This window comes from Rattus norvegicus, chromosome 6 (genome assembly GCF_021556685.1).
Source record: "Rattus norvegicus strain SHRSP/BbbUtx chromosome 6, alternate assembly SHRSP_T2T, whole genome shotgun sequence".
In the NCBI taxonomy this organism is placed as follows: Eukaryota; Metazoa; Chordata; class Mammalia; order Rodentia; family Muridae; genus Rattus; species Rattus norvegicus.
Window position 1 is genome coordinate 143680256 of NC_141539.1, and position 12270 is coordinate 143692525.

The following is a 12270-nucleotide window of genomic DNA, read 5'->3' on the forward strand; positions in this document are numbered from 1 at the left end:
TGACACTGGGTCTGGAGATGACAAGCCTTTCCTCCCATTCTACCCTCCTGGCATCCCAGATTCCAGGGAAGAGTTGGTGATCTGGTTAAAGCATTTCCAGACTTCTGCCAAGGAAGCCTTGGCAGCCATCTTCCCAGCTCAGCACAGGTGAGCTCAGCACTCCTTACAGCCAATGAGTAAGAAGCTGGGCATGGTTATCTAGTGGTGTGATTTCTAAAGCAAATGATTTTTTTTAAGTCAGATAAAAGCCAATGCTGATGGACTATCTGACATCTGGGTATATTTCAAGGAACTGGGTCTCTCCCTCTCTCTCTCTCTCTCTCTCTCTCTCTCTCTCTCTCTCTCTCTCTCTTCTGTCCCTCCATCTCTCTGTCTCTGTCTCTGTTGTGAGTGTCTGTCTCTGTGCCTGTCTCTGTCTCTGTTGTGTGTGTCTGTCTCTGTCTCTCTGTGTCCCTCTTCCCTCTGTCTTTCTCTCTGTATCTGTCTGTGTCTGTCTCTCTGTCTCTGTCTCTGTCTGTCTGTCTCTCTGTGTCTATCTGTCTCTGTCTCTCTCTGTCTTTCTCTCTGTGTCTCTGTCTCTCTCTGTGTCTCTGTCTCTGTCTCTGTCTGTCTGTGTCTGTCTGTCTCTCTGTGTCTATCTGTCTCTGTCTCTCTCTGTGTCTCTGTCTCTGTCTCTCTCTGTCTCTCTGTCTCTCTCCCTCTCCCTCTCCCTCTCCCCCTCCCTCTCCCTCTCCCTCTCCCTCTCCCTCTCCCCCTCCCTCTCCCTCTCCCTCTCCCTCTCCCCCTCCCTCTCCCTCTCCCTCTCCCTCTCCCTCTCCCCCTCCCTCTCCCTCTCCCTCTCCCTGCTCTAGGTAACAATTCTTGTTGTGTTTGTCATTTTCAAGTCATCTCCAATCCCACTGGTCTTAGCTTCATCTAGAGGGACTGCACTCCTGTCAGCATCCTGGCCTTGCAACCTGGTCTGGTATTTCTGACAGAACTGGAGCAGGATGGAGGACCAAACCCTGCTTTCCTGGGTGAGGAGTGAAGTCTTTTGTCCCCTGGGGGGGGGTTGCCGCCTGCTTCATCTTCCACCTAGAGATTCTCACTGAGCTTCTCTGGGGAAAGCCAAAGAAATTTGTAAGTTTTTAAAGTCCCATGGTAGATCCATGTGCAGTCAGGGTGACAAACCCCAGCTGTGTCTGCAAAGGTGACAGTGGATCTGAGAAAGGCTTGATTGACATTTCTGCTGATGGAAAGACAGAGATTACAAACACACGGAGAAATGACAAAAGCATAGGCTGGATAACAACTCAGCAGCTGGGGTGTGTGTGTGTGTGTGTGTGTGTGTGTGTGCGTGTGTGTGTGTGTGTGCGTGCGTGCGTGCGTGCGTGCGTGTGTGTGTGTGTGTGTGTGTGTGAAGTATGTAAGTAGCTAGCAGGCATCAGGCAGTAGCCATGAAGAGAAAGTACAAAGGTACAAAGGATAAATAGCCAGCTATCCTGAAGCTGGTCAAGGGAATCAGTCACCTGAGCAATGTGGAGTCAGTGACACTCTGTCAGAGGGACAGAGCTTTGGTGGGGTGGTCTGTGGCCATAGTTGCAGCAGAGCTACATGAAGACCAAGTATCCTGCCTCCTCCCTCCTGAAACTGCCCTCATAGCCCAGCGAGGGGCCATTGGAAGAAGCTGTGACTTTAAGAAAGGAAAAAGACGTTAAGCCATCTGCAGAAATGATTCTTCCTTTTCTTAAAGCTTTTCTTAAATCATTTCAGCAGAATACAAAGCTTTCTGCTCTTGAGCTTAAAATGCCAGCTAGCAGCTGGCCAGTGTCACATAGGACCGGAGATTCATCCTGTTCAAGGTGTGATCATCCTACCAGCGTGAAGACACGCTTCGCCAAGATAAGAATCAGCTTGGGAGAACAAGGGGGCCACTGGGACCCAGTAAGTGTGGTTCCTGTGGAGGGTGCTGTCAACAGTCAGGGACACTTGTCACACACATGCAACTGTGCCCAGCTCTGTCATTAGACCATCTCATCAGGCAGAGTCAACACTGTTCGGCTCAGAGCGATGTTTGTTTTTACATAGTTGACTTTCTAATAACATACCTCTGGCCCCAGAGAGTTTGCTGTGAGAGGTGTCCCTGTCAACCACTCGACAAGTAGAAAATGATCCTAAGTTTGACTCCACCTTGCAAATCAAGTCGGAAGTTTGTGTCCAACGTCTTAGGGCAACGAAACCCAGCCTGCTCAGACTACAATCCCAACACACGCTGGTTCACACACAGAATCCATCCTTGCAGATCAGAACCCTTTAATGCTGGTTGTGTAAGGAAAAGGCCCTCCTCTTTAGCTGAGGGAATAGCTGGCTACTAGACCAGCATCTCCAGGGGCCACACTGTTTTCAGCTCAATGTGTCAAGTGTATCAAAATCAGTGTGCTTTGTCTCCATACATTCCATCTCTCCCAAAATATGAGTTGATGTCAGTTTAGGTTCATGTTACCTCTACACACCACGTGCTCTTAACATAGATTTACAGCTGCCATTTTGTGCAATCAATCTTCTGGAGCATATGGGAAACAAGAAGAGCTAGAACTCAAAACTACAGGGTCCTATGTTCATGCTTGTGCTGTTCTCTTTACCAAAGTCCACCCCTGCCTTTTGTGGTGGTGTTACATTTTGATCACCTTTTCAGACTTCTTGTAGGAGATGGGTTCTGTGACTCCTTACACTCTTGCTTCTTCCGGATGGGCATCACTTTGGGATGCAGCCTCACTTTTGAGGAATGGTGTTTGCTAGACACAGAATTTTTCATTGGCAGCTAATTTTCTCTGTGCACATTGAGTACCTCACCCACGGCTTTTAGGCCCCTTGGGCTTTTGGTGAGAAACTGCATGTGACAAATGTCTTCCCTCTTGCTGCTTTTAGGAATCTCTCCCTGTTGACTTCTGTATGTTTGGGAGATGATACATCTCAGAGTGGGAATCTAACTCATCCTTTGTGGAGATATTGAACTTCATAGGTAGGAACATAATGTCTTTGATTGGATAAGGGCCATTTCATGTGACCATGGTGGATCTATAAATGATGGTGGCAGGTCCTTCCTGGAAATTTTATCCAAGGGCACCATATAATGCCATGGCTTGCACCAGTCCCTCAAGGAACCAGATATACACCATTAGGTTTGTTTTAGAATGCCTCTGCTCTCATCCAGATTATGAGCTATGAGCTATCATCCGGTGGCTTCTGTGGCCTTAGGAGTGGAGGCTAAAGGGTGGAAAAGCAAAAATATCAGGATGCTTTCCAGAACATTCCTCTCTCTCTCTCTCTCTCTCTCTCTCTCTCTCTCTCTCTCTCTCTCTCTCGTTCAACATTCCATCTACCACAAGTCTTTAGAAAAGTTACACTACAGAATTCCAAAAAAGTGGGCTGACTCTGTTGGGAGCAGCTTAATGGCTACTTAAGTGAAGGGCAGGACCCCAGAGCCATTTCCTCCATTGTGTCCATGGTGTCACTTGGGATGATGGCCCCTATGGGTCTATTTAGAGGAAGAACTACTGTGAAGTACTCATCCAGCACGTGCCACACTGCCCACTCTGGTTTCCCTGAAGCTTGGTGGGGAAACTCAACTGTATTGCTCTGCCCTTGGGAAACTAATCCTCTCTATCTGAGCCAAACAGAAACAATTCCTACGGAAGGCCAGGGCTGCTCAGGAGTCTTTCCCCATAAATCCCCAAAGTACACGATAAAAGCTACTGGCCAGACACCTCCCACTTCCTTCCCACAGAAGATGCAAACACATTCCCTGCTCCCAGTGGCATGTTCCCCTCAGAGGACCACACATATATAGCAGGCTGGGCCCTGGCTACCCATAATAGATTTTGTGAGCCTGGGCACCATACATTGATACTAGCTTCCTCTCTACACTTACCTCACTCAAGGGTCACTTCAAGATTTCTATGTGTTTGTGTATATGTACTGTGTGCATGCAAGCACTATTCCATCCCGTCTCTCTCTCTCTCTCTCTCTCTCTCTCTCTCTCTCTCTCTCTCTCTCTCTCTCTCTGTGTGTGTGTGTGTGTGTGTGTGTGTGTGTGTGTGTGTGTGGTGCATGCGCACATTTACATGCCATGGTGCACATGTGGAGACCTGAGGACAATTTGCAGGGGTCAGTTTTCTCCTCCTACTATGTGAATCTCTACTATGTGAGGGATCAAACACAGGTCATCAGGCTCAGTACAAATACCTTTACTCACCAGACCATCTCACTGACCCCTGTATTCTTTAATTTAACCTTTCGTGGTAACACCTAACTCCGAGTTAACTCTTTACAGCTCTCAGTCTTACACAGTGACCAGAGCATCCATTAGGCTGCTGACTGCTGCTTTGTTAGAGCTCACAGTGACTGATGGCGGTTCTTAATATCTGTTACAGTTAAATAATTAAAATATTCTCATCTGTGTACTAACCCGTCAGAGCGGTGAAATGTGGAATCCTTGCCTTGGGACAAAAACAAGTGAGTGAAATGGTGTGGGGAAAACAGCTTGAGCATTCTTAGTCTCGGTGGCTTCCTTCCTTGAAGAAGCAGGATTCCGTTTCTCTGCTGGGTTTCCAAGACAGAAGGAACATTTCCCTCTAAGGACCAGCTGGATCTTCTTCTTTTTAAGTGTCTTCTCCATTGCAGAGTGGTCTACAAAAGCTCTCATGAGGCAAGAGGCTATGGATGAGACTTCAGATAGTTTTTTTTTTCAAGAGGAAAGTTGAACTGCTGTTTGCTTTCCTGTTAAATCTTCAGAAGTGTTGGTGCAGGGAAAGGCTCTGGGACCCAATCTTCCTTTGCTGGGTTGCTCTGAGGAATGACTGGATGGTTTTTTCTCTTTGTTTCTACTTTTATCTCACAAATGAGGCCAGCCCTGTTGTAGCTACTGGCAGGAGCAAAGTCCTGAGTCTTCTTACTATGCTGGGGCTTACACCAACCCAACACTTAGCTTCTGGCAACCTGGTGGGAAGGTGCAAGAGCTTCCAAGGCTACCACTGGTGGTTGAGTAGAAGCAACACTATTGAACCAACATCATTCTCAGGCGAATTTCCTCAAATAGCACGTGGGTACCACAGCACGTTGATTCAGCTGTGAGTGAGGGATGGTCCTGTGTGGAACGCAGGTCCTTAGCACAGAAGTTAAAGTCATCAGTGACTGTAAGAGAATATCTTCAGACTTGGCTGATAGCTCATCCACTCCCTATCTTGCCTCTCCTGGCCACATAGGTGCCTGGCTTCAAGACCCATGTTAGCAGTGCGATGTTAGGCCTTGATTTTCAACTTAATGAGATTTAGAATTGCCCAGGAGATCTACCTCTGGGTGGGTATGTTGGTGAGGATGTTTCCAAAAAGAATTTAGCTGATCAGGGAAGGCACCATGAACAGAGATAACCATATGTCATGGGCTAAAAGTCCAGGACAGAATAAGAAGAGAGTGTGAAGACGCAGTGTGATAACTCAATTCGCACTCCTACCATCATGTCTTCCCTGCCGTGATGGAATGTAATCCCCAAACTGTGAACCCAAATCAACCTTTACTTCCTTAAGCTGCTCTTTGAAGTGTTTTGTCATAGGACTGCAAGAGTAATACAGACAGCACCCTGCACTCAACTCCTTGCTGAACCTGTCTGTGTGGTCCTTCAAGGCCACATCAGTTTTCAGATTGCTATTTTATAATAGAGAGTTCACTGAATGAGTGTCTGCCATTTCTGTGTTGTCAGGAGAAGGATTCATGAGAGCAAGGAAACAACTTTATAACATTCAACAAAACTAGGAAGAACAAAGAAACGCTGCAGCTAGGCATTACCCAGCACTGGGCTGGTAGGAGTCCATCCTGAGTGTAGACCCTTGAACTGTGTGCCTAGAACATCTGACTGTCTGTTGATCACTGGGTTGGTCTTCAGTGTTCGGCCTTCTGTGCAGTGAAGCTTCTCTTAGCCTGCTTCATTCATTCATCCATCCATCCATCCATCCATCCATTCATCTGTCTGTCCATCCATCCCTCTGTCCAACCATCCATGTGTCCATCCATTTATCTGTCCATTTGTCCATCCATTCACTCTTCACTTATTTGTTCACCAAGGCTTTATTTGAATCTGTGTTGTGCTGGACCCAACAGTGTCTCATGTAACCAGGACCTGTGTATCCTCTGCAGATACAGCCTGGACCTCCCTGGGCAAGGTATAGTGATCATTTTGAAATTTTGGGTTTTTTAAAAACTAGAAATATAATAAAAATATTTTTATATTATTAGCCCATCCATAGAAGCTGACTATGATTTGCCTCAGGCTCTAGTAGAGTCATGATTTTGCCAACTGCAGATAGTTTCTGCAATTGTGTGACATTTGGAATTCTAGGAAATTCTCAGAGGGTATATAAATGCTAGAGCCCCAACAGGGTTTTTTTGTGGTTGTGTTGTTGGTTGTTGGTTGGTTACTGTTGGTCATGGTTTGATAAGTAGTTGTGCACAAAAGAGGAGGAGGAGGAAGAAGAATAATAAGAATAAGAAATTAGATGTCATGACTGTGAAGATCAAGAAGGCTTGAATTCTTTGTTAGTTCTTTTCTCTTTCTGTGAATGGATATCATTTTTTGTCATTAATGGTGTAGGTTTAGGCTACAGAGATATGAACAATTTTGTTCTTGGTCCATCCCACCCCACCCCTGTGCCAGCATGACCACCTTGATGAGCAGGTCATCTCCGTGGCCAGAGCTATAGTTTAAAACTCTCCATTTCCCACTAGAGACTGGACCATCCTGCTTAAGTTCTTCAGAAAGATGATGTGCCTTTGGTGTAGAGAGGGAATTGTGAGGAGAGCTCTCCCCTCAAGTCCACTGCCCTGACATAGCAGAAGCAGCTCATGTTAATTCACTGATGCAATGGGTCTGGTATCAGAAATTGAAGTCTCTGGTACAGGATAGTCCTGCCTCATATGCCACCTTTGCATTTGACTATGCAGCTGAGAGAACACACATGGTATCTAGATGCCCCCCCCCCCAATCAGGGAGAGTCAGTGAGTAGCATTCTGGAGCATTGGCCTCCCCTGTGGCAGGCATGTCAGTGGTGCTCCCAGTCTATGCATTTGAAGTGATAATTCATTCACACTGGTTTGCTCTCTCAGTCTGCCCATGTCCTCTAGCCTGGACTTTCACATCTGGCCCTCTAGCCGAATCAGTGCTGGTTTGTACAGCACAGCCTCCTTCTCCTGATCATTCTGGGGCAAGTGCTGGACTCCTGCACTTCCACTTGGCTGAGAGGGAATTTTCATCCCAGTGGGCATTCCAATTTTTTTGAACAGCTAGCTATTCAAAGCAAAGGAAGCCTTTCATGAGCTGTAATCTGTCTGCGTGCTTGGCAGCCCACCCGTCGAGCCTGCTTTGAGGTAACTTCCCCTGTCCTGAGCTCACTGCTCCACACCAAAAGTGGCTCATCACTTTGAACAGCTGGGGCTTGAGTTAGGCATGAAAACGTATTGAGATAGTCCCACCGTGCATCCTGCTCCAGATCTGAGTGGCTCCATAGGTCAGGAGGCTTCTAAACTCCAGCTTAACATTGTCAAAGGAAAAATGAAGCAAGAGAGCATGGAAAGGTTTCAGATAGTCACAGAGTCACTGAGTCCCCGAAGTTGCACACGGTGCTATGAGTGCAGATGATGACCAGATTCACCCCAGACCAGTGGGGCAGGCTGGAAGAGCTAACGGAAACACAGCACTTCCTAGCAGACTTCACAGCTTCTCTTTAATCAGTAATCAGCCATGCCCTATTCTAGCCCTGTGAGCCTATCAGTCCTTTTCAGCTCTGACTCTCCAAAGCTCAGAGAGGTTGTGTCCTACTTCTAGCAGGAGTGATCTCCAGTAGCCAATAGCAAGCTTTGGACTATTAAGTATTAGCTCCAAGATGGCTGTGTATATTCTCTCTCTCTCTCTCTCTCTCTCTCTCTCTCTCTCTCTCTCTCTCTCTCTCTCTCTCTCTCTGTGTGTGTGTGTGTGTGTGTGTGTGTGTGTGTGTGTGTGTGTGTGTGAAACCCAGGGCTTTACACATTCTTGACATGTGCTCTCACTGAGCTGCACCCCAGTTCCCATGTAACTTTAAAACCATTTTCTCTTGGGTATAAAGGGCCAACTGCACTGGATTCTTCCTTTTCAAGTCACAGGGCTACTACTAGCATCAGAAAGTGCCATTGGGCAGGCAGTAACAGATGATTCCCTTATGCCTCACACATAAGGTGGGCTTCCCCCTCAGGGTCAAGCCAGCACAGTCCTCTCCAACTTGAGCATGTGTGTTTCTTCCAGATTCTCTGCATTGGCTCTTTCCAGTGCCCAGGCCTAGTGAAGAAGAAACCCAGCCAACCCTCTAAAAAAATATTTCATCTTCATTTCCTGATAAATAGGCTGGGGTTGGTTTCCTAAAGCTAATGTTGCCACTCACTAGCTTTGAACATTCCTTATCCATTGTTTTAGTTCCAAATTCCTGATGTTCATGCCTGGGGCCCACAGCAAAGTACTTACCAGGAAGCATGGCCCTTGGGGGTAGAGAGAGCATACCGGAGCTTCAAAAGGCACTGAGGTAGTCCCAGGAAGGCTTCCTGGAGAAAGTAGCCTCATCTGAGTTTGGAAGGGTGAAGTGAGACTGTCCAAGTCCTGGATCTTGGTCTGGTATGAGAGGGGAAAGTGGGACAGCCTTCAACCACAGGGAGATATGTGCAAGATCAGACATGGAAGAGTCCCTACTGTGGGCAAGAAGATCAGACATGGAAGAATCCCTGCTGTGAGCAAGAGAACTGCATGACCAGGCTGAGAGTGGGGGTGAGACAGGGAGAGGTGGGAGCAGAGAGTGACCCGAACTTCTTCACTCCTATAAACCTGAAAATTTCAAAGAGAGCCAGAAGCCTTTGAAGAGTCTCACGTGCTGTTTCATGTGCCCTGACTTTTATGTAGACCTGCACTGAGTTCAGAGTAAAGGGTCTCAGAAGTGCGTTTCTCAGCAGCCGCTATGGTAGAGGTTCAGGTGGGCAGTGTTTGGAAGAGAGAAGCAGGGTGGCTCCCCAGCTGGGAGGAGCTGCAGCAGGCTCTGGTTTGGGAAGTCCTATGGATGGAAACACAGTCTCATGATCCTGCCTCACATCACCTGGGAACTCAGAAAGATTTAGCTGAGCCAACCTCAGTCTTTCTAAATGTCTTGAGGTGAGGTTCCCTTTCCTGGCAACTGCAACCTTCATTTAGGAGCAGGACTGAGGCTGGGTGATAAAAAAAAAAAGTAAGTGTCTATGGAGAAAAGACTGTGGGAAGATGTTGAGCTGAGACATTAAGTTGCTTTGCATTTATTATAATGAGAGGTATTTGACTGGTCTGGGTGCTGTGACACCAACCTAGATATCATGAAAGAGGGAATATCAATTGAGCAACTGTCTCTAGCAGATTGGCCAGTAGACATGTCTGTGCAACATTCTCTTAATGGATGTGGGAACACGCATGTGGACAATAGCATCTCTGGGCAGATGTTCCAGGGGTTTTTAAAAAAGCAAACTGAGCAAGCCAGTAATCAGCATTCCTCCAAGGACTCTGGTTCAGTTCCTGCCTCTAGGTTCCTGCCTTCATTCCCTATCCTGAATTCCTTAAGTGATGAACTATGTATGATCTAGTCAGGCAAATCAAATAAACCTCCCGCAGAGCTGCTTCTGGCCATGGCCTTTATTGTCGTGATAGAAAGCAAACAAGACAATTTGATTTGGGGTTACAGAGAATCCACATCAAAATCATGCTAACACCTACTGTAAAAGCAACTAAACGCCCCCATAAAAGCTCACAGATGCCAATGGAATAGATAATAATAACATAGCTTTTCCCGAGTTAAAAAGGAATTATCATGTTATATGCAGATTCTGGTTACGTCATTCAAAACTCCCAGCATGCAGTCAGAAGTTACTAAATCCATTAAGGGGAGAGGGGAAGGGGGAAGGAAACTGAGAGAGCTAGGGGGAAGGAGAGAGAGAGAGAGGGAGGGAGGGAGAGAGAGAGAGAGAAAGAGAGAGAGAGAGAGAGAGAATGAACTGTGGATAAATAGACATAGACCCAGGACCTTAAAAGGGACAAACAGTAGAGGAGGCTGGTGTGTGGAGAACTTGGCAGTAAATATAAAACACCAGTCGAGTTTAGAGAGAACATGTGTACAGTGAAACACACTAGATCAACTAAACAGCAGCCTGGAGACCTCAGAGGGAGACTTCGAACAGGAACCCAGATCACAAGAACAGAGGGGAAGGGGAGGAAAAGGAACAGCTAACAAAGTGAGTGGGGTGGTGTGAAGTGCTCTGACACACCTGCTTCCCAGAGACTAGAGCAACACACTGCACGTGCACGCACACCGGCACACATACACACACACGCACACGCACCGTCAAAATATTTCAGTGAATAAAAGAAACCCAGAGGGCCTCATTCAGGATCAATATAGAGAGAAACAAACTGCTAAACTCCAACCTGGCAAACAGCCATGGAGGAGGGGCCACCACTCCCAGAAGATGACATGGCAGCAGCTGGTTCCCTCATCACCAGAAATGACAACCATCCAGAACGCCCGAAGAAGAGACTCTGGGTAAGAGGAGAGTTGGGGAGACAGGAGAATGACGTGAGTATAGCAGGGAAGAGTGGAGGGATCAGAAGAGTGAGGGGTGGGTAGGAGGACAGGGGACTGGACCCTAGTGGGAGACAAGTGGAGTAAGAGTGGACAGGAGGAGAGTGAGTGATTGGGGAAAGTAGGGGAATGTAAGGAGGAGGGGCAGAAGGAGCACAGGGGACAGGAGGAACAGGAGGAGCATGAGGAATAGGAGGAGCTCAGGGGACAGGAGGAATGCAGGAGTCAGCGCTGATCTCATGGGTGCTAGGAAGAAGCTTCAACAGGAGTGTGGAAGGAATTTAAGAGTTTTCCAGGTTCTCAGGCAGGAGAAGCTGAGGACTGCCACACCTGCAAAGACTCTTCAAAAGCAAGGAGGAGGAGAAAGGAGAGGGAAACACAAGCAACTTCAGACTTCAGAAAAGTAAAACTAAACGTGTACAATTTTGCATAGAAGTAACCCTCAATGCTTCAGGAACTTAAAGTGCATTTCCAGACTATTGGTTTATGTGCCAGTGATAGCAGAGTAAACGTGTGAGCATGTGAGGAAGAAGAGAAAGAGGGAGAAGGAGGAGGAGGAGAAGGGAGAAAGGAGAAGGGAGAAAGGAGAAGGGAGAAGGAAGCAGGAAGCAGAAAGCAACAATTCTGAGAAATAGTTCTCTAAATTGTGCCAGTGAGATGGCCCGGTGAGTAAAACTACCCACTGTCAAGCCTGAGGACCTGAATTCGGCCCCCAGAAGCCACATCATGGAAAATGACAGCTTATTCCTGCTAATCGATCTCTTCCCCTTCCCCTGTCCCTTTTGTCCCCGCCCACTTTTATACACACATGCATGTGTGCATGCATGTGCATGAGTACACATACACACAATGTTGGACCCCACATAAGTGTGCATCTGGCTGTTTTTAAAGTAATTTTTAAATTGAAGTAGGCAGTCACCTACAGTCTTAGCCTGAATTTTCGTTTTATTACAAAACAACAGTGGGACAGGGAGGTGAACTGCACAGACTCTTAAGTTTATGTTATTACAAAGTCAGTGTTACTACCTGGTTTTAACATCTGCCTGATAGTGTATGAGAATTTTTGTTTTTCAGGAATGAATGTTGATATACTTACAGGTCGAACCTTGTCTAAGTGGTTCAGAGTAACAAAGTTACACATGTTTAAAAATAAAAAACGCAGAGTGAAGCATATGAGGTGTTAGCTAACCTTTGGGAAACTGGATGGAGCGTAGAAGAGATTCTAAAGACACGTCCTTACAAGTTCTTTTGTGAATGTCCAAATAAAATTTCCTCTTTGAAAATAGAAATAGGAAAGGGAAACAGTTCTAACCCAGTGACAGAAAACCAAAGCTAACCTAAACCAGTTTGTGCCTGGTGGCAAGGTCAGGGTTGCACACATGAATGGAGTAGGGGGGCCATCATCACTCACTGTGCCAGAGTCTCCTGGAAACTCTGGCTCATTACTCAATGCCCACCAAAGCCAAGTCAGCTCACTGAGAACGTAAGAGCAGAGCTTTGAAGGCATCTGTCTCGGGGCTTTACTGCTGTGAACAGACACACTGACCAATGCAAGTCTTATAAAGGATAACCTCTAATTGGGACTGACTTACAGGTTCAGAGGTTCAGTCCATTATCATCA

At 46.7% G+C, this 12270-nt stretch overlaps 1 protein-coding gene across 3 annotated transcripts in view; it reads left to right on the plus strand.

Moving 5' to 3' along the window:
- The window catches only part of Ptprn2 (protein tyrosine phosphatase, receptor type N2), a 744317-nt gene that overhangs the window by 445713 nt on the left and 286334 nt on the right, over window positions 1–12270 (plus strand).